Genomic DNA, 21,540 nt, shown 5'->3' on the forward strand with positions numbered 1-21,540 from the left:
AAGGACTATTTTTCAGACTAATCCGGGCTTAGTATGTCACAGCAGCAAACTCCTTGGCCAAGCACATTTTAACCACTGGGCCACAGCTGAGAGGGAGCAGCAGCACTGGTAACCAGTGCGCAGATCTTCTAACCTGAATACACAATTAACCCTATAGAGTGCAGGGAAAAGCACCCCAATCATCCTCACCACGAGCACCATTAGTACCACCAACCAGGCGTGAAAGTCTTCAAATGACAAGTGCATGGGTGGGACATCTCAGTGAGGCCGCAAGGGATGCCAAGTTTAAAGCAGTGCGACTTTGGAAATGATGTAGAAAAGGACAGTGTGCAGAAACAAACCATTGAAGTCAGAAACAGAACTTAGGAAGGCTTCTCCAGCGGACCGAAGGGCACCAAATCCTCAGCTGGGCCATTTTAAAAGAGCTCGGTTCACAAGTCCTTTCTGGTGTAAAAGCCGGCAAAACAGACGGAGCCCTTTTTGCCTAGTGCTCTCGCTCCTTCCCGTGGGAAGGCTCGTTTTCGCTTTTCGGTTTGGTCAGATGGAGAGTCATGTGGTCTCAGGGCCCCTGTTCCTCGCGCGCGCGCGCGGCGCAGCCTCCCCGGCGCGGGGACGGGGCCTGGCCTCGGGCCCGCGCCGCCGCGGGCGGGAGCGCGGGGCGGCGCGCGGGGCGGGACCTGGAGGCGCGCGGCGGGCGGTGCGCGGGCCGCGGCTCCGGGGCGGGCGTCCGGGGAGCCGGCTCGGCGGCGGGGCCGCGGGGTGACGAGCGCCCCCTGGCCGGCGCCGCCCTCGGGCGCACGCACCCCGCCGGCCGCCCGCTCCCGCGCCACCGCCGCCACCGCCGCCCCGCCGCGCGCTCGGCCCCCGCGGCTGCTGGCAGGTAAGTCCCCGCGCCGGTCCGCCGGCCGGGGAGGGCCGGCACCGGGGGGCCTGGGGCGGAGATCGGGGTGGAGGGGAAGCCGGTCCAGGAAGGGGCGAGCAGGATGACCACGGAGTCGGAAAGAGCGACAAGAGCCGCAAATCTGGGTCTAGTTTCCGTGGTCCCTCGCGGGTGGGGTGCCTGGGGTACCCGGGATGCGCGCGGACCTTGGCCGGGAGGCGGCCTGCCGGGGCTGGGTCCGGGGCGCCTCCTCTCCCTTCTCGGGTTTTCTCTCACCTGAACTAACGCGGAGGGAGGGAGGGAGGAAGGGAAGAGGGCGGCGGTGAGTTTTAAGTTCTCGGCACACATTTGGAAGGAGAGATGTTTGGTGCAGCGGCAACCTGTCCACAGTGAAATAAGTTTTCTTGGCGTTTGCTAGAGAAGCGGACGGGGTTGCCAGCATGAACGCTTCCGAACAAACCAAGTTTCTTTTCAGGGGGCTGGGGGCAAGGCGAGGCGGGTTTTGATGGATAACGAAAAAAGTCTGGTGCTCAGTCCTGTGACCTTGGGTGAGAGTGTTTGTTTTTGAGCTTTGAGGGCCGCAGGTTAAGAAAGTAGAGTTAAAGCCTTTTTTATTGGATGTTTATTGGGGCTCAGATTATCAGTGTGAAATGGATGCTAACGGCTCGGCACTCACCACGGGGATGCACGAGGGGAGACCCGAGGCAGGCGCGCCTGGAGATGCTGGGATTTCTGCCGGGAGAGCGCTAGTGTGTTGCTCTGTCTTTGGGATTGTCCTGCTCAAACTGGTGCTAATAAAAGATGATGGAGTGATGGCCCAAGCTGACAAGGAGGGGGGTGATGACAGGGGGAGAAGGCTGAAAACGCATTGCTCTGTCCCTGTCCGTGGAGAGAATGACCCATCCCTAAGGAGTGTGTGGGTCCTTCAGGTGCAGTGCCCTTTCTGGACACAAGTCTGGTGGTTTGTTGTTCCCATTGCATTGTCCCATCACTGGCTTTTCCTGGTGGTGGTGGAGAGGGGGATATTTAATAGACAAGCTCTATTCATAAGTTCCGCGTTGCCCCACCCCCCCACCCCAACCTTGTGAATCTCCGTCTTCGTTTTTTCCCCCTAACCGATCTTTGTTAAGTCCTGTAAAATGGCAGTCTTACCGCGGATGCTTCATCTCTTTTAAAAAATGCTGTGTCTGGTGGGAAGGAGGGTGACATTTACTAATCTGGTTGCAAATTACTTTTGAAGTTCATGCACAGCTGTTTAACATCCCTCGGAGATCAGTGCCATTGTTTGAAGCAGGTGTCTGCCGCAGACGCAGACGGATCTTGTGAGTCTTTCTTCTGCTGATTGAATGCACATATATTTAAAGACACAGCATAGGAGGAGCTTCTAAAAGCTTCAAAGCCCCAGCTGTGGAACTCCTCCAAGTGAGCAATTAAGTCTAAATTAAGTTGTTTTGTTTTGGGTTCCCCCCCCCCCTCATAAACTTTTATCTCTGATTTCAAGAGTCGCCTGTTCGGCGTCACCAGCCTTTGTTCCAGCCTCTTGTGATTTTTCTTGTAAACTTTTAAAACGTAAACTTCCAGGGAGGACTCTTGCCTCTACCCTCTGCCTTGTCATGTTCACTTCCGCCAGCGTCTTGTGCGGCAGGTAGTGGCTCCGGGATGGCAAGAAGCTCTTAAAACCAACTTCTTTGTCGTTCCTCCTCCGGTGCCCATCTCCCTCCAACAGAAGCTTCGTTACTGAGTCTGCTTGGAAGGCACCTGGATCAGCAGCTGAACTTCCTGTTGTTGGTAGGTCACTTGTCTTTCAGGTGTGCAGGGATGTTACTCAGCCACACCTCGGTCCTTCTTAGAGTCTCAGAGACCCCTTTCAACACAGATGTGAGCTTTCTCTGTTATGGCAGGTCCTGGAGACCCCCTTGAACAGCCTGTTTGCCTTTGGCTGTTTCTCTAAAAGTCCCTCATTCTGCGGCAATATATTCTCGAAATTCGTCTGTGTAATGAATTTGATGTTTTATCTAAAATTCCGTGTGGACTAGCTCTAGGATTTTCTTCTGAGCATGTGGGCTTATGTACAAATCTGTAACTGGCATTCAGGAATTAATCTCCACAAATCTTCTTACAGTGCAGAATTTGATGATAGGACATTTGTCTTCTTTCAAAATACGAGTAGGAATCAGTACTTCCTGCCCTTAACGCATTTCATGGTTTAGGGTTACTGATGACCTTGTTTGCCCCTGGAAGTATTGCTAATATAGTACTGTAATGCGACTGTGTGTTAATAAGGGTATTTTTGACTTCAGGGGACTTCCTTTTCATAGGGTTCAATCTTTTATCTCTTTTTTTTCCAAGTCGTTTTCACAAATCATTTAATAAATAAAAAAATTGTTGTATGGTCAAAAATCCCAGAGAACATAGATGTATCATTTGATTTTATACAATTTTATGTCATTTTGTTGCCCCCAAATCAAATTGTAATTGAAAGTAAGGGAACCAAGTCTTGTGGTGACATACGTAGCCTTTAACTCTCTGTTTCTATTATTTTAAAACTTTGAGCGTCTTGTTTTCAAGCAGGAATGCACCCAGCTTTGATTTTTAATACCTGTTCTAGCTGTTAAGGCAGGGATCAGGAGAATCTTACAGAAACACATGATGTTGAAGCGGAAAGATGAAAAAGCTGTTTCCTTGCAGTAGTGGAAACATCTTTCATTGTTTTAACCTGTCGAGCATTTATACACAAATTCACATTGCTCTGTCATCTAAAAATATCCTTGGGATGGAACGGGAACCAGGGATTTTGGAAACTAGGAATGGCTCACCTCAAGCCTAGAATCGTAGATTTCCGCTCTGGGATGAGATTGGCAGATATTAAAGGCACACACTGGCCACACGTACTTTTATAGATTGGCATTAACTTTTGAATTAAGCTAATAATATTGATGGTAGTAATGGAACCAACAAAAGCAATAAGGCATGGTTTTATCCATGCATTTTTATTTATAATTTATGTAGCAGACACTATGCTCAATTTTATTTGTATTTGACAAACATTACCATCTCATTTAATCTTTGCAAAGCTTTTATAAATTGATAGCATCATCATTATCCCCATTGTCCAGATGGGGAAACAGAGGCTCAGAGAGGTTAAGTCGCTTGCCCTGCTGTTACAGCTGTTAAGTGGTGAAGTCAGGTTTGTATGACCACCAAGCAGTGACCATAAACCACAGAGGTGGATCACCTACTAATTACATTTTTGAAATTGTGGTACAGTACACATAGTATACAATTTGCCACCCTAATCATTTTTAGGTGTACAGCTCAGTAGCATTAAGCTCGTTCACATTGTTACGCAACCATCACCACCGTCCATCCACAGAACCCTTTTCATCTTGCAAAACTGAAACTGTGCACCTATTAAATAATAACTCCCCATTCACCCCTTCCTCCAGCCCCTGGAAACTTCCATTCTGCTTCCTGTCTCTGAAGCTGACTGCTCTAGGTACCTCGTGTAAATGGAATCATATGGTATTTGTCTTTTTGTGAATTGCGCGTTTCGCTCAGCTTCATGCCCCCCAGCTTCATCCATGTTGTGGCCTGTGTCAGAATTTCCTGCTTTTTAAAAAAGGGTCAGTAATAGCCCACTGTAGGTACATGTCCTGTTTTGTTTATCCATTCGTCTGTTCATGGACACTGGCTTCCACATTTGGGCTTAACGACTAATGCTGCTGTGAATATGGCTGTAAAAAAACTCTCTCTTCAAGTCTCCGCTTTAAATTCTTTTGGCTCCATATGCAGAAATGAAATTGCTGGTTTAAATGGTAATTCTGTGTTTCTTTCTTTCTTTTTTTTTTTTTTTGATGACCTACCGTACTGTTTCCATGTCGGCTCCCCCCCCGTTCCGTTCCCTCCAACAGAGCACAGGGTTTCAGCGTCTCCCCATCCTCACCAGCACTTGTTGTCTGCTGTCTTTTGGATCGTGGCCATCCTAACAGGTGTGGCATGATAACCGGTTAACTTTTTACCGAACCATTTGATGCCTGACATCGGAGGTCTATGGACTGATTCTGCTCCTGAATTCGTTTTTTTTTTTTCCCCATCTCATCCTGTGCTTATGTCCCGCTTTCTAGTGCAGAATAATTGGAGGAGTTACTACTCCAGCATCCCTGAAGGACTAGGGAAGCCACGGGCAGGAGGCCTCCTAACAAATAACTATAGGACTCTGCAGGGAGGGCTGCCCCTTCCTGCAGGAAGGCCCTCGGGATTTACAAATGAATAGTTGTCGAGAATCACATAGGCATGGCCTTTGTATTACAAACTTTAAATGTGCACCCCAGACCCTTCGCAGAAGATGAGTTAAAGGTTGTGTTATCTCCTGTGTGTGATCAAAACAAGACAGACTCCCAGGACAACAGAACCAAAGAGTGCACGGCTGTGCTTTCATTCATGAAGCGTTTGTTGTGAGCCTCAGCGCCACACACTCTGGTGTGTAACCCGTGGGGCAGAAGCTGCCAGGGGAAGAGGAAGTTACAGCAAAGCATGGTGACTCCAGCATGTATGTGTATTGTGATGTGTCGCTTGATAATATTACGGTGCACAACTGTGTTGTATGTTGGCTTGTTTGCTTTGTCTGTGTCCACCTTGAGAATCGAAGCTCACAAGGGCTGGCATTTGTCCGGAGCTGTGTTCCCAGCTACTACGGCGGGGCTGGCACATAGAGACCCCTCAGTAAATCAGTGCAGGAAGAATGTGTAAGTACGGGGGACGTACGTGGTGCCAAGGGACCAGTGGCTCCGGGGTGTCTGAGAAGATGTCCCAGGGGAAGTGTAAGAGAGTGTGGCAGTGAGGATGCTCTGGAAGAGAGAAACCACATTTTAGGATGGCCTGAGGACACGAGAATACATCCTAGTGAGAGAAAGGAACACAGTCTGGCTTGAGCGTAGCAAGCGCGTGAAGGGAGCGGGGTGAGCCCGGAGGCTCCCGCTCGGAGGCGTGGTTGGCGCGACTACGGGTCTTCAGCTGGAAGCACAAAGGGCAGGCTCTTCGTTGCCCTTGGCCATCTTATCCTCTTTCCCATCTCTGTGGGTCCCGTCTGTGGGTCGTTCACCCCGAGTAGATGCTAAAATAAGCATCTAGGAAGTAGGGTGTTGCCAAGAGAAGGGTGAGTTTCCAAAGCAAACTGAGCGCTGTGAATCCATGGTCAGTGCAGACGGCTCTTCACATCCCAGGTGAGCAAGAAGCCAAGTCGCTCGCGGCACGCCTTTCTCGCAGTTTGGGGAGGAGTTCGCGTCAGCTGTGTGTTGAGGGCGGTAGTCAGCGGTTTCCACTCTGCGGTCCGTTCATGTATTGTTCTCCGTGATTCAAAAACAGGCCTCACCCAGTGTTTTCCAAACCGCAAGGCACAATCCATTATTGGATTCTGAAATGAACTCGTTGAGTTGTAACAAGCGTATCTGTACACGTGAAAGAGAACGGAATGGAAAATACTAGAATGCATTTCATAGGGCAAGAGTGATTCATGAAATTTTGGGTCATGGAGTTCGGGATGTGTCTCTTACCTGAATGTTTGAAACCTGTACACCTGTGACACTTGGTTTTCCACAGTGTTCCTTTAAGTCACACAAGCTCGGGTCTGGAGGGCGGCGGGAGGCTTGGAGAGGAAAGGCGTGTTAGCTGACTGGCGTCATGCCAGGGGCCTGGCTGCACGGGGTCATGTCCTCCTGAAGTCCTGCTCTTTGGGTGGATGGGTCACAGTTTGCAGAGGAGACACTGAGGCTTGCAGACGTCAAGAGAAGGGTCACACGACACAAATTACTGGTCAGGAACCCTGATCTCTTGGCTCCAAATATAATCTTTTAATGCCTCTGTGGGTTGTATTCCCAAAATTTGTTCATCAGTTGACTGAGGAAGACGTTTTCTCAGGGAAAGTGTTGTGACCAGGGTCCACGTTTGTTAAGAAGAATATGAATCTTGGGATCTACCCTATCAGCTTCCTAAGGAACTGAATCGCTTAGGAAGGAAAATAGTATTGATTTTTTGAACTGAAGTTGACATAGATGACAGTGGCCACCGCCCCTTCCTCCCCCGGAGCGTCCTCCTTGCTGCGGGGAGGAGACCGCATCTTCGGTGCCACGTGAGGTGATGTGCTTTTATCTGAAGCTGGAGTGCGTGGGGCGGGAGCAGAGTCCAACTCTCCACTTCTCCCAGGGTGTGCCCCCGGGCTGATGAGTTCCGCTTGACAGAATTGTGCAGCTATGCAAATTCACAATTCTGTGATCCTGTGATTTCCAGCCTCAGCCAGGCTCTCCGACTTCGCCTGGTCCACTCCCTTTTGCTTTCTGCAGCAGCTGTTTCCAGCCGCCACCTGTCACCACCGTCCCCTCATCCTGCTCTGCTGGGAAAATGGAAGTCTTCCTGATGAAGGCCACCCCACCCTGCGGTCACAGAGCTGCAGATCCAGCTCCACCTGGTCCCACCCTCCCACCTTTCCTGTCTGTTACAGCGAAAAAAAATTTCCTCACCTTCCATCTTGATTATCTCCTCTCGGGCCCGTATTTTCCTCCCTTCCCTCCTTGCTGGCCCCATTCTCACTGCACAGACATGCTGAAACCCCTCCCAGCTTTAAAGAGAAAGGCCGTCCTTCCACGCCCTCCTCCAGCCACTTTCTTCTCTTTCCTCCTCTTCACAACTGGACTCCTTAAATTGTCCTCTCCACCGCTGCCCTGTGTGCTCTCTCCACGTCTTGGCCGCAGACAGCTGGCTCTGCCTCCGGGCATCTGTCACATTCACGCTCCTTTTTTCCAGTTCTTGCTAAATTCCGCTCCTCTCTCCCTGTCTTCTCTGCGGCAGACCGAGTCCCGCGCATCTCCGCACCCTTGGAGCAACGTTTCTCTCGCACGCCTCTCCCCCTTCCCGTTCTCCTTCCTTCGTCTCTCCTCCTTTGCGAGCTCCTCCTCTCCTTTCTGTCCCCTGGAAGGTTGGCGTTCCTCAGTGTCCTCACCCCGCGGGTAACCTCATCCCTCTCTGACCTTAACAGCCCTCTGCTCGCTGACCACTGCCCAATTGAAACCTTTCCAAAGTCCTCTTTTGTGGCGGGTTGATGGACGCAGCCAACACCACGTGCCCCGAACTGCATGCCTCGACTTCCCCTTTCTCTTTCCACAGATACCTGCCTCCCGTCCTTTTCTGAATCCAGCACTGGCATCGCCTGTCCTTGCACAAGCAGAAACCTGGGTGTCTTCATGACTCCTCGCCTCCGCCGCTCACCCCGAACCAGGGTCTGTTAGTTCCACCCGCTGCGTGTCTCTTGATTCCCTCCGCCTTTCCCCTCCCTACTCTGTCTGCGGGCCGCCGCCATCTCTCTTCTGGATTGCTGCCGTAGCCCCCGGGCTGGTCGCTGTCACTGAGGGTCGTTCTCCACACTGCAGCTGGCAGGATCCTTCTAGAACCCGGAGCTCAGCCTCCTTGCTTTAAACGCTCCGGTGCTACCCAGTGCACTTGGCGGGAAACCCAGGCGCCTCAGCATGAGTTAGAAGGTTCCGGTTGGTCTGCACGCCCCTGGCCTCTCCAGCCTCTCTCTCCAGCACCGCGCACATCGCGTCCCTCCACATCCGAGCCTCTTTAGGCTTCTTAGTGCCCTGTGTGTCCCGTTGCCCCCTGGAACTTTCTGCCCAGCCTCTCGCCCTCTCCCTCCTCTGGCTGTTCCCTGCATTTTCAGGGCCTGGCTTAGACATCTGCCCTCCAAATTAGGATTTTGTACCCCCCACCACGTGTTCTTAAAGCACATACGAGATCCTCTATATAAAGCGCAGCGCCACGTGTGGCAGTGAATCAGTGCGTGTTCTCTGGCAGGGCGCTTAGAATGTCCTGCCGTTGTCTGTCTACTTTTGACGGTCCCAACAGGTTGTAAACCCTACGGGGGCAGAAGGCACATCCTCTCTTATTCTTGGTCGGATCCCTGGTATCTGGTGCCATATCCAATGTCTAGTAGGAACTCAGCTGTTAGGGGAATAGGTAAACGAGCCGTGTGTTTTAGCAGCTGTCACGTCGAAGGGACTGTGTGCTGAGTAATGAGAGAAAAGTCTCCAGCCCAGGAGTGTAAACGTCCGCACGAGCAGAGCCGTTGCGCCCTCAGCGGCTCCTGCCTGTGGGTCTCTGGAACGGTCTAGACATGTTCTGCTGGAAAGGCAGAGTTGAAGGTGGTGGGAAACATTTAAAAATGCTAAGCGGCAACTCACTCCAAGGGAAGAGGTTCCATCTCCGCGTCTCTGGTTTTTCTGTCTCTGTTACCCTTATGGTTTCTCACTCTGCTGACCTTTATAATGCCAACCATAAAAGAAAGAAAGAAAAAAAGAATGATCAGGAAATAAAAAGTAATATTGAAATATTCTGAACCATCATACAAGCAAATGGATGAGGCAGTAGGTACATTGCTCAGTATAGGTGTGCAGAGAGCTCAAAAGTTATTTTAATAAAAAGAAGATACTACAGGATAAAAGAGGTTAACAAAAAATTTAATGAAACGATGAAGGATTTTAAGGATTCTTCAGAACAAAATCATAATGATCTCAAAATTCGTTAAGCAACGTAAACAGTCAAAGACTAAATTCAAGAGTCAAGATGATAAAAAAGTACCGAAGATTAAGTAATTGAGAGCATTCAAAGAAAAATGTCTTGAAAGTAAAGAGTAATGAATCATTTAACAGACTCAAAGGTAGAATAACCAAAAATATGAAACCAAAGGGGAGAAAAACATAATCTTTTAAAGAAGATTAAAAATAAACCCAGCAGTAATGAACGGGAATGGGCACTGGCAGGAGTTCCCAACGGCAGTTAAGCCACAGCTAAAACAATGTGAAAACCGGAGCTTAGATTTTGGGCGTACGCCTCAAAAGCCCGCGCGACCTCAGTGGGTTTGCGGAGACGGGTTTCACGGCGCACTTGCTGCGTGAATGGCATGAGGTTTCAGGGGAAACGCACTGAGTCCCACCGTGACGTTTCCCTAAGGGCAGCCAAAGAGTGACGCTCACCTGTGTCTGCAGAGTAAGAGAGATGCTTCTGCCTGTAGGAGACTCACCCCCCGCCCCCCCCCCCCCCGCCTTCCTAAAGCCTGATGGTTCTCACCTACGTGTCCCGCTTTCCTTTTGGAGATAAAATCAGACGGCCCCTGTCCACGCCCCTTCTCAGCCAGAGTCCCTTTGGCAGTTACCCACACAAGCATCCCTTCCTGGTACACCTCTCCCAGGTAGCTTGTGACGTGTCTGCCTTCTCTCTTACGCTTTCCTGTGTCTCTGGGACTTACAGTTTCTGTCTAGGTCAGAGCCAGAGCTCAGTGATTATATTTTAATTCAATATGATCTCCTAAGGATGCCCACCTCAGGGCATACACCAGGTCCCCGATTGCCTAGTCTCTACTTTCTGCTCTATTTCTATTCTTTTTTCTCTCTTAAACTCTAGGCGCAGAGCTCAGGCTGCACCTTGAGGAAGTTCACAGAAACCTCTCAGAGTCAGGGAATGTATTTAATTTTTGTTTCTAATTGCCAACACGAAGGGTTCTGATCGTGACTGCCATGTATTTCAGGCTGTAAGAGCCCTGATCTCTGCCATGTCTGCCCACGTTCCTAAGGTGCGTTTTAGGAGTCTGACTGAGAAGAGGTTCGCAGGGCTACGCACATCCTTGCCCGTGGAGGCGCTGACTTCTGTGTAGCTTCTGGGTTGGCTTCTATACTTTTTCATCTGCCTCCCTCCCTTCCCTCCCCGGTGCCCGGGTGCCAGCCTCCCCGCCTTGCTCTCCAGTTTCCCTGCGGTGAGTGAGGATACATGGAAGTTGGCACACAGAGGGGTTAAGGATCCAGATAGTTTGTCCTTTTCGGTAGAACAGACTGGAGCGAGAGTGGCTCCCGGCTCTGGTGGCATCGTTGCCCCTGCCTTGGTCCACCTTGTTGGTGACCACGCCAGCCTTTCAGAGCCGTCCAGCCGAGAAGGCAGAGAGAAGGGCCACAGAAATTGGGGCTAGGAGACCAAGGTCTCATTCCTGTTTTGCCAAACTGACTGTAAGCTGAGCGAGTTGGACGGGGCGGGTCTAGGGTGCCTCCTGACCCTAACATTTTGTAGCTGTTTGAGGGGGAGCTCCTTTGGTAGCCGCACGTGCCAGTCAGACCAGGGTTTCACCTGGGCCCGGGGGTGGTACAGTATTGGGTACATGTCATGGATCCCGGGCTGCAGCCAGCTCATTCAGAAACGTGGGTGAAGATGAGAGGATATTACCAGGAGTGGGATGTGTAACCCTTCCCCGGTAAACGGGTGTGCAGTCGCCCAAACACTGAAAGCATTCAACGATACTCAGTTTAGATTTTGCAAATAAAATTTCATAGGATGACATCAACAGCACATTTTTTTTTCTTCTTCTACTGTGTTAAGGATGATGGTAGCACAAGAAAGGTAATGACCAGGCTTTCTCAAAAACGCTGGTTCTCCAAAGTGAACAACTTGACCTCCCCAGTGGGCTTCGTGTCTGGAAGATAAGATGGTGAGGAATAGCAGCCAGACAGTCTTCTCCCCTCTAGGAATGGGGGCTCTTTTAATTCTTCTGCATCAGTCATTTGAAAAGAAAAATCAATTAGCATGTACTTTAGGACATATTTAGGCTGTACAGATGGGTTGGTATTAACAGTGGCCATAAATAAACTCTTTCATAAGAGGAACTGGGATTTACTCTGCCTCTTTCGTGCAACCAAGCCAATCCTGGAGGGTTTTATAAAAGTCCTTTTAATGCTGAAATAATTCAGTGAGAAATAACTTGCATAATGCCAGGTTCTGAAGCAGAGGCAGCTTAAATTTTGCCAAAGGTGCAGCACAAGGTAGTTTAACCTTCCTCCCTCCGTCTCAGCAAAAAGAAGGATTTCTACCACTCGGGTTCTTTTCATTGAGATTTGTTAATATTTCTAGTACCCTTTGGTCTGTGACTAAAAGTGCTTTAGGAGATAAAGCCATCTGAGCTGTAGGAAAGACTTTGTGTTACTTATTAAGATAAAATAGATGCGAGTCTACTTGACCCCAAAATTGCCAATATTGCTAAACATAAATTAGCACATAATCTTAGGAATTAATGAAGACAAACCTACCCGTTAACCGTTTCCCATCGGTGGAGCCGGTAGAGACATGCCAACACGTAACATCGGGTTTGAATTTTATGATTTCAGTAGAAATGAAAGGAAGAAGGGCGAGCGCTCCTCTTCCAGGAACAGATTAGAGGTTTTCAAAACAGAGAGAACATATCGTCATTTAAATATATGAAATCAGTTTTCTCCTGGGCAAATATTGTAAATATTTTCTTGTGGAAAAACAGTCTAGGCCTCCGGGTCTAAATCTCTAGACCCAGAGAGAGGACACCGTTTATTCAAGTCCTGGTCTCTCTCGAGACACATAGCAATACAGCTAAGAAGACAAATTATAAAGAGTCATCAAACGTTCTGCGGGTCCAAGAAGTGGGACACATACTGACTTGGATGTTTGTCTAAAAAAAAAACTGCCAATAGGAATGTTCAGACTGAATTCCAGGGAATTTTAATCCACGCACGGTGTTTTCTTGGCTCTTTGCGAGGTGGAATCAGAGGATTACCTTTTCTAAGAATCGGTTTTTAAGGAGCCTGAGCACTAATCAGTTAGGTGTGACACAGGCTTGAAGTAAGATTTGGGCATAAGTGATTCAGGGAAGCACCGCTTCCCTCGTGCTGGCCGTGGGCCAGTGCTCTTGTCCTGAAGCGGCCAGGGCTGCAGGTACCATGCACTCCACCTGGAGTATTGCTTTGGCTGTTCATCGCCGTGTAACCAACTTTCCCCAAAACTTAGTGGCTTGAAACAACACCATTTTATTTGCTCACGATTCTGCGGATGGGGGATTTGGGCCGGCCCTGCTCCTCGGGGCTTCACCTGGGGCCTCTCATGAGGCCATGGACAGACCTGAGATGGGACCGCTCAGATCTGTGGTTGGTGGCGACGGCCAGAAGGCTGAGCCCAGCCCACGCCTTCTCCTTCTCTGTATGCGGCTGCCTCGGGTTTCCTCTCATGGTAATCGGATGCTAAGAGTGAGTGTTCCCAGCACACACTGGCCAAAGCTCAGACACCTGAAGGGCCAAACTAAGAATTCACAGAGCATCACTTCTGTCGGGTTCTACTGGTCAAAGCAAGTCCCAGGCCAGCCAGGGTCACAGGGCGGGGCCCCGGCTGCCCCCTGTGTGGGGCGTGGCCGAGGGACGTCCCAGAAGAGCTTTGCAACGGGAGATGCTCGGGCAGCCGTCTTTGGAAAACAGTCGAGCACAAACATGTAGGCTGTTAAATGATGACATTTCATAAAGGTGACCCCACATTTATTTTCTGAGACGGAACCTTTAGTCTCACTCTTCACTCTGCTGCGAGAAGGATCTGTTGGAAACAAAAATCTGATCCCCGTTCTCCGCCTTGCTCTGCATCCCCCACAAAATAAAATCCGGACCCTTCACGTGGCCTGCCAGGTCCTTCCTGGTCTGTCCCCTGCCTGCCCCTCCAGCCTCCCATCTCACAAGGACCTGAACACCGCGTCGCCCTTCAGCTGCCTCTTGGTTAGCACGGCTCCACGTGGGCCTGTCGCATCCTCGCTTGGCTGACCCCTCAGACATCACCTCCCTGTGAAGGCTTCTGCACCCCTCGCTGTATTAACACATCCTTCCCCCAGTGCCCTGGCTTCAAGCACAGGAAGCTACCTCAGCAGTGTTAATACACCTCTCTCCCCATCACACTTGAGGGCAGGGTCGAGTCTCCTTCTCTGCAGTCGAGCCTTGAGCTCGCCCCCCACACAGCAAGTGCTCAGCAACTGTGCTGAGCGTGTAGTCTGCGTGCACGGGCGCCCGGAGGGAAGACCAGAAAACCCCAAACAGGAAGAAGGCGGGTGCGATGAGGAGGAGGGTCAGAGCTGTGAAGAGTGAGCCGTGGGACAGAACCCAAAGTGATGGGCGCAGGTCTGCAGAAGCGCAGAGAGAGAGAACACACTAGGTACACGCAGGACGGGAGCCCAGCCCGGCGACCGAGAAGGAGCGCTCAGCTAGAGCACAGCGCAGTGTCCTGGGCAGGGAGGAAGGCACAGGGACAAGACCGACCCAGGCCCAGCTGTGCGCATCCACGCAGAGGTGGGAGTCGCACCCCATGAGGGCATCCCGGGCCTGAAGTTAAAAGGCGGGGCACCCCGATTCCAAACAGTCCAGACCCCCACGCCTCCGCACACCTTCTCGACAGGGGACTGCCGGCCTAGAGGACCAGAGGGAATCTGGGCGGAGAGAAGCTCCCAGGTGCTCCTGGGAAGACGGGGGCTGTCACTCCTAGATCCCAGAAGGCGCTTTTTTCACTTGGTTGAGTGTCTTTTCCTCCTGAGCCAAACTGACAGAATAACGTGAAAGTGAAACTGACGGTTGTACTTGACGCCAGTGACAAGCTTCAGGGGAAGTGGCACCACTGGGGAGAGGCGAGGAGGTGTCTGGTCCCCAGTGAGGAAGCCCCACCTTGAAAGCGCCCAGAGCCACCTTTTTAACAAAACAACTGTAAAGGAAGTAATTGTCGTGAGAAAATGCTTTTTCTGCTCACAGTGGAGGAAGAAAGTGTGATCGTTTCTTTGATTCTGTTGAGTGTATGAACTCAGGGCTGAGAGTCATACCTCAGCCCGAGCTGCTGCTGTAGCCCAGGTGCTGCCCTGATCAGTTTACATCTGTTAACTCACGTGAGGTGGGCCCTGCTGCTGTCCCCGTATTATAGATGAGGAAACAGGTCCAACAGCTCGTTCAGAGCAACCCAGCTGCTCAAACAGCAGAGCGGGGATTTGAACCCGGGCAGTGTGATGCCAGAGTTTATGCTCTAATGCTCCACTTGACTTAGCCTGAACTTGGCAATATACGGTGTCTACTGACTCTTTTTTTTTTTTTTAAATACTACCTGACAGCGGTATGAATTGTAAGGAATGAGTTTTGAGACGTTCTTCCCTCCTTAGATCTCAAGGACAGTTTGGGGCACATTTTGAAATGGCCAGGTCTCTCATAGGTGGACACACACGTAGGTACTGCCTGCTGTAACTTGCAAAGAGCTGTGGAGGAGAAAGTTTGTTGAATTAGAAGTGAGTGAGGAATGCAGCCAGATTAACATTCTTTGGTAATAACTTTGAAGTCTGAGGTCTTTCTGGAAATGGGGGGAATGATCCATTGTTCCACGTTGTTTTTCAGTACCTGCCAGAGGTCTCTTTGTCATTTGCTTTTTAGTCTGTTCTAGTGTGTGTGAATCACAGATAAGATCCAGATGAACTTTCTGATCCCTCTTATGTCTGTTATTTATTAATTGTTTTTATTTGATGAATTCCTGAAGCCCGGGATTCCAAAAAGTTCAAAGCGATATCCTTATTCAAGAAAGCATTTCTTTTGCCAGTATTTCCCAAAGGATCTTTTTTTTTTTTAATCTCAAGAACTCTGTACTTTATTATTTTGGGGGTTGGGTTGCAAAATAACAACCAGAAATAAATAGATGTTTTATATTTGAGCAAATGGGCCATTCTCAGAGGTTGAATGTAAATATTAGCTGAAAATGAATGAATTGGGAACATGATAGTAACTACCAGGGCACAGAACACCCCCGAGGCATTCTCCTGGGGGCAGAAACGACGTTTCTCCTCTTTTCTGTGCCTCTGTTTTAACCTCATCCTCCGACCCTCGTGGGGCCCTGCCCACCCAGGGCCCCACTTTTAGAGGATTTATGGATTTGGCCAGAGAGTGAGGGAGGAGGCTGTGGCCAGCATAGAGGAATCTGTTTTTTCTTGGAGTAGACATCCCAGCAAATCAAAGGGTGACCACCGTTGATGTGACCTCAGAATACCCTCCGCCACCCCGCCGGAAAGTCCACACTTCGCTTTACTCTGATACCTGAAATCCTGCCAACTCGAGAGTTCAGGACACACAGGTCCTCTTACAAATAAATGCAAGGAAATAAATGCTGAGATGACGCTCCCCGCACGCTGGAGCAGCTTCGTCAGTCACTGAGAGGAGATGGGACTTTGTGTGGAGGTGGGGCCGGCTGGGATTTATTCAGTCCGCACGTACTGACTGATCAAACGCGTCATTGATCGTTGGTCAGTGATTGACCTGGGTGTGGGGAATACAGGGGAGCAGAGGCGGCCAGGGTCCCAGCCCGTGTGAGGCCTACTTTCCTTTTCTTTTGGAGGAGAAACACAGTCAATAAATGGTACGTGGTGCTCGCTTTGGCGCCACGTGCACTAAAATTGGAACGATACAGATAAAACTAGCACGGCCCCTGTGCAAGGGTGACACACACATTCGTGCAATGCCCCGTATTTGCAAATAATGCCATTTGCAGCTACATGGATGGCTCTAGAGATTATCCTACTAAGTGAAGTAAGGCAGACAGAGAAAGGCAAATACCGTAGGGTACCACTTGCATGTGGAATTATTAAAAAAATGGCAAAGATGAACTTATTTACAAAATGGAAATAGACCGAAGACAGACAACAAACTTACAGTTACCTAAGGGGAAAGGGGGTCGAGGAGGGGTAAATTAGGAGTTTGAAGTTAATAGACACACACTGCTATTTGAAAAATAAACAAGTTTATACTGCCGAGCACAGGGAACCATATTCAGTACCTTGTGATAACCTACAACGGGAAAGAATCTGGAAAAGAAATATATATATACACGCACATATCTGAATCACTTTGCTGTACCCCTGCAACTAACACAACATTGTAGATCAACTCTACTTCAAAAACAAAACTAAACAGTGTGCAAATAAGGTCATTTAGATCGTGGCACTGTGTGAAATTACAGCAAAGAGAATGGAGAGACGAAGAGACAAGGCCTGTTCTTAGATTCCCAGGTGCGTGCTTTTGATGGAGAGTGAGGGACAGGAAGAACACCTAATGGACACTCACTGCCGTCAAGTCATGGTCAGGGAAGGAGAGACAGAGAGGGGTGCAGACCGCTCACCAGGTGACATGGAAAAGGCACGCTGTGCCCTCCCCTGGCCCCGAGTGGGGTGTGGTCCTTGTCTCTGTTCCTCCGCGAGGCCTGCCGTCGGCTCCCTCGTCACCGTCACTGTCACCGCTGTGTTGCTTTGCTGCGACGTTCCTGGGACTTAGCAGGGGGTCAGCGTGCGCATTTGCTGTCCGAGTCGATGCGTGGGGTCTGACTAGGACGGTTCTGATGAGTACTGAGGAGCTGTACCTTTTTTAAAAACCTCCCCGACTTTTTATGGCCTCTTGCTGCCATGTCAGCGGGTGGGCAAACGAGTGGAAGGAAACTAAAGGGCTGTCCGATGAGTTCCCATCCCTGCAGCCAGGGCTCCCGCGCTTTCGCGTCCTTTGTTCCTTTTAACGTCCACACACGCCCCGTCGGAGGGAGCACGCCTGGCTGTGCTGGAGAACGCGCTTGGAATAATACTGCTGATCCATTTTAACATAGTCTTTCTCCTTTTGTTTCACCCTGAGGATAAAAGCTGTCTCTTAGACTTTTCCCCTGATCTTAATCATACTAAGATAAAAAATAGTAAAATGTCCAATTTTAGCAAGCATAAATGTGAGTTATTCTCTCCAGACCCTTCATTTTGAAGGCGGGGAGCCCGGGGCTCAGAGGAGGTACTCAGGCTGTCGCGGCTGCTTGGTGGTGGAGTGAAGACCACACCGAAGGCCTCATGACGTCCAGGATTTAACTTGGCTCTGGCACAGCCCTAACACGTACCGACGCTCTCCTACGCCAACCTCAAAAATGCAGCTTCAGCCCCGAAGTCGTGCTTCTCCTGACACCAGGTGCCCGTATCCTCACAAGCAGGCGGGGTTGTGGTCCTGGAGATGGTGGTCCTCCGGCAAGCAGGGATTCCCCGGGGAGCATGACGCTCCCAGGGGCTCCCTGGGGTCAGTCTAACGGCTTTCTCGTCCAAAGCTTTCCGAGAACTTCATGCTCCACCCACGAGGCTTGCTTGCTAAGTCGTCAGCTTAACTTATTTACCCCGTATCTTTTATCTCAGTTTTCTGGTTGTATTTTATCAAAGTCATCTTTACTTTAGTGGAGCTAAAGCTGTGGTTTTGCAAATTAAATCAGTTGTGGGTTTCTGCATGTATCTCCTCCATGTGTTTACTAAGCTTTAAAAAAAAAAGCGCTAACATTATGTCTGTTTTCATCTTGACAGTTGTGTGAGGGAAGATTTGTTTTGCTTAAGGTTCTTTTAAACAAATTCAGAACTATTTAGCAGAACGCATTTTCAGAAACCAAAATATTTTTAAATGCCCTGTGTAAGCTACCTCTTTAGCCAGAGTCGAACTCCCTTAAAGTTTGGAAGTTTGTCTGTAATGAGGAAATCACGTGGCATTTGAGTCCGGACTTAATGATTTAGGCAAAGGGAAGGCGTTTTATGTTTTTCGACGTGGAAGAGAGTTGGAAAGACATTTCTTATGGCCAAGGTAGAGGAGGGGTAGGCAGCGCACAGACAAGGGGGTTGGTACGAATTAGGAATCCACTGTAAGCATCTGGGGAAAATGCCTGACGTTCTCAAGCTAAAGGGCTGAACAGTGAGGATCACATGCGAAAGAAACGACCAGGTCAGATTCATGGGGCTTGTCGCACAGTCACTTGTGACGATGAAAACGAAGGAGCCCTCACAGGCGATTCTGATGTTCCTAGCCCGGACGATTCAGTAGACGGCAATTCCGCTGATGAAGACAGGCGGGGGAGCGGAGGCAGGGGCCTTGAGGAAAGGCAGAATCCGCATTTGTTTCGGTTGTGCTTGAGGACCTTGGAGAGGCCCAGCGTGTAGATGAGCGTACGGGCTGAAGGACGCGTAAGCGTAGCTCAAAAAGAATGTACTTTTCCAGTTGCTGCTAAGTAGAGGGTCGCTGGGGCCGCCCACGTGGCCAAGATGAGCCAGAAAGCAGTCAACACCTGGACATGTTCCGTCAGGGTTAGGTAAAGAAAGCTGAACCCACAGGGCAGCCTGCAGGGTGAGCGAAGAGGCGGGAGGGCAGGAGGGAGGAAGCGGAGGGAGGAGACTGGGAATGAGCCGGGGGTCTGGAAACCGCCTCGCCCGCGCCCTTCGGGCCGCAGGGGCAGCAGGGGGGCGGGCAGGGCAGGGAAGCAGACGGAAGGCGGCCAAGGGGAGCTCGCTGGAGGGGGCGAGGAGGCAGAGCCACACCCGCGCCTGCGGGAGAAGCGGTGTCAGGGCCTCGCAGGGGATGCGGGCTGTGAGCGCCCTGGCGAATGGGGCGGGGGGGGGGGGGGGGCTGAAATCGCAAGGATGTCGGGGGTGCAGGAAAATAAGTGCTCCGGTTCCGGGGATGTGGCCAGGGCTGCGCTCACATGGGACCCTCGGGGGAGAATAAGAGGCGGAGAAGAGGTAAGTTGAGCGAGAGGGAAGGACGTTGAACCAATGCCTGTCTTGTGGCCTCCATTTTTCTGGTGAAAATAGACAAGCTTATCTGCTGGGGGTGGAGAAGGCAGAGTTATGGTTTTGGAGAAGAAGGAGAAAAAGTGTGAGGCAGCCTGTTTAGGAAACAGGAAAGGAAGCAGACCAGGAACGAGATTCAAAAACTTAAGTTACTATTGTCAGCAGATTCAGTAATAAATCACGTGCTTACATTATCTGTTGCTTTTTGTTGTGGTAAAAATACACATAGATATTTTCATTTTAACCATTTTAAGTGTACAATTCAGTGGCATTAATTAGATTCACCGTGTTGTGCGACCATTGTATCATCAGTTTCCAGAATGCCTTCATCCTCACAAGCAGAAAGTCTGGACGTGACTCCCTGCCCTCGGCCCCTGGTGATCATCATTCCACTTTCTGTGCGCGTGAACTTGCCTTTTCTGGATTTCTCATATTATTGGTTGCTTCTCAAGCATGGTCCATCAAATAAGAAAAGGGGAGATAACAAGGGAATAATTCTAACTATGACGTTCAGTAGACCAAGAGGCCGTTCCTAAACCGTCCTCCGTTTTGTGAATCCACTTGTGAAACCCCACAACGGTGGTATAAAATTGGTATGGTGCGTTGGCTGCGAAGTCATTCCAGTTTGCTTTGGGACCCCTTCAGTTCTTCCTTGATGTTTACTTTCGACACGCATCCACAACAACGGATGTCTTTTTTTCTCCCATCCGAATGAGAGCATAGAATCGCGGTTTGGTAAGTATCTTTCTGTTTAGCCATCTGTTTTCACAGCGTTGCTTTATCCATGTGAATTTTCACTGTCTGAAATAGGAGTTCCTAAAAACAGCTTTTGTATATGCATCACGTAGAGAGATGAGAGGCTTTGCTGCTGAGACATGTGAACAAAGAGCCACTCGGCTTTAGGGTCAGTTACAGGTGACACGAACAGACCCTCAAGAGGAGACTCAAATAAATGAAGAAGGCGTTGGACTAGGCTCTTTTTAATGGAAATGCTTTTCCTTGCCAAGGGAAGTAGATGCTGATAAGAGACTTACTGGAGGAGTATCTGGTGTTGCAGCCAGTCATCCCTCAGCCAGAGCTGGTGGGAGCCCAGCTGTGCCTCTTCCTGTAGCCGTGGGCGTGGCCTCACGCACTGCCTTCTGCGCTAGGGCTTTTGAGGGACCTGTCGTCAAGCACAGCGTTTCCTCCCCAGGCCTGGAGCTGGCCGCCTCCCCTCTAAATGCCACTGACCCAGCTGTCAAAAAGGGGAACGGTTTTCATATTGCTTCCCTACCTTGCCCTTACATCATATCATCCGATTCCAGTGCCGTTTATTTGATTCCCCTCTCTGAGCCCCATTTCTGTCCTAAAGTTGCCACTATGCAGTTTCCTCTCTTCAGCATTGCAGCTCCTTCAGAAATCCGTGTGCACATCACCTACTGGCCTCTGTTGCTTTGTGTGTGAGTCATGTAACCCAAGGACACTACAATCTGCTTGAAGTTCACGTGTTCACCATTTTCCACATGAGGACACTGTTAGTCAATTTCACAGAGCGTGCAGTTCTAACGGTGATGACCAGGGCGCTGGCGGGAAGGAGGAGAGAGGGGGTTATTGTTTACTGGGCTCGGAGTTTGGGAAGATGGAAAAGTTCTGAAGGTGGACGGTGGTGATGGTTGCACAACAAGGCCCTAACAAATTTTGGTAAGGATGTGGAGAAATTGGAACCCTTGTGCACTGTTGTTGGGGATGTAAATTGGTACAGCCACAATGGAAAACAATATGGCAGGTCTTCAGAAAAATTAAGAATGGAATTTTGGTATGACCCAATAGCTCAAAGAGAGATTTGCACACCTACATTCACAGCAGGATTATTCACAATGGCCAGTAGGTGGAAACAACCCAAACATCCATTGACAGATGAATGGATAAGCAAAATGGTGATGTGTACAAAAGGTGGAATATCATTTAGCCTTGAAAAGGAAGGATACTCTGACATATGCTCTAACATGGGGTTGAATAATATTCTACTTCAACCTTTTTGGACTTCTGTTGCCTCCTTTGTAAAATGGGATCAGTAGCCCATTCCTCAGAGGTTGGTGTGAGGATCTAATGAGCCATGAACAGTGATGGATGATGCATACAGTGCTTTGGTCCATGATACACACTTGCTTCCTTCTCTTCCCTTCCTAAATTATAAATTTCATGAGGACCAGGTGCAAGAAACATG

The 21,540-nt window shown here is 49.8% G+C and overlaps 1 protein-coding gene and 1 non-coding gene across 2 annotated transcripts in view; both read left to right on the forward strand.

Moving 5' to 3' along the window:
- Positions 1-735: 735 nt before the first annotated feature.
- PRKCQ (protein kinase C theta) overlaps positions 736-21,540 on the forward strand; it is a 131,320-nt gene continuing 110,515 nt past the window's right edge. Inside the window, exon 1 of the mRNA XM_072954996.1 lies at positions 736-880. The gene's annotated coding sequence lies outside the window, so the exon portion shown is untranslated. The remainder of the gene's footprint in view (positions 881-21,540) is intronic.
- Positions 16,134-16,240, forward strand: LOC116277058 (U6 spliceosomal RNA). The gene has a single exon (XR_004186523.1). It is a non-coding gene; the product is annotated as a U6 spliceosomal RNA (small nuclear RNA).

The sequence above is a fragment of the Vicugna pacos genome, chromosome 35 (assembly GCF_048564905.1).
Source record: "Vicugna pacos chromosome 35, VicPac4, whole genome shotgun sequence".
NCBI lineage: Eukaryota > Metazoa > Chordata > Mammalia > Artiodactyla > Camelidae > Vicugna > Vicugna pacos.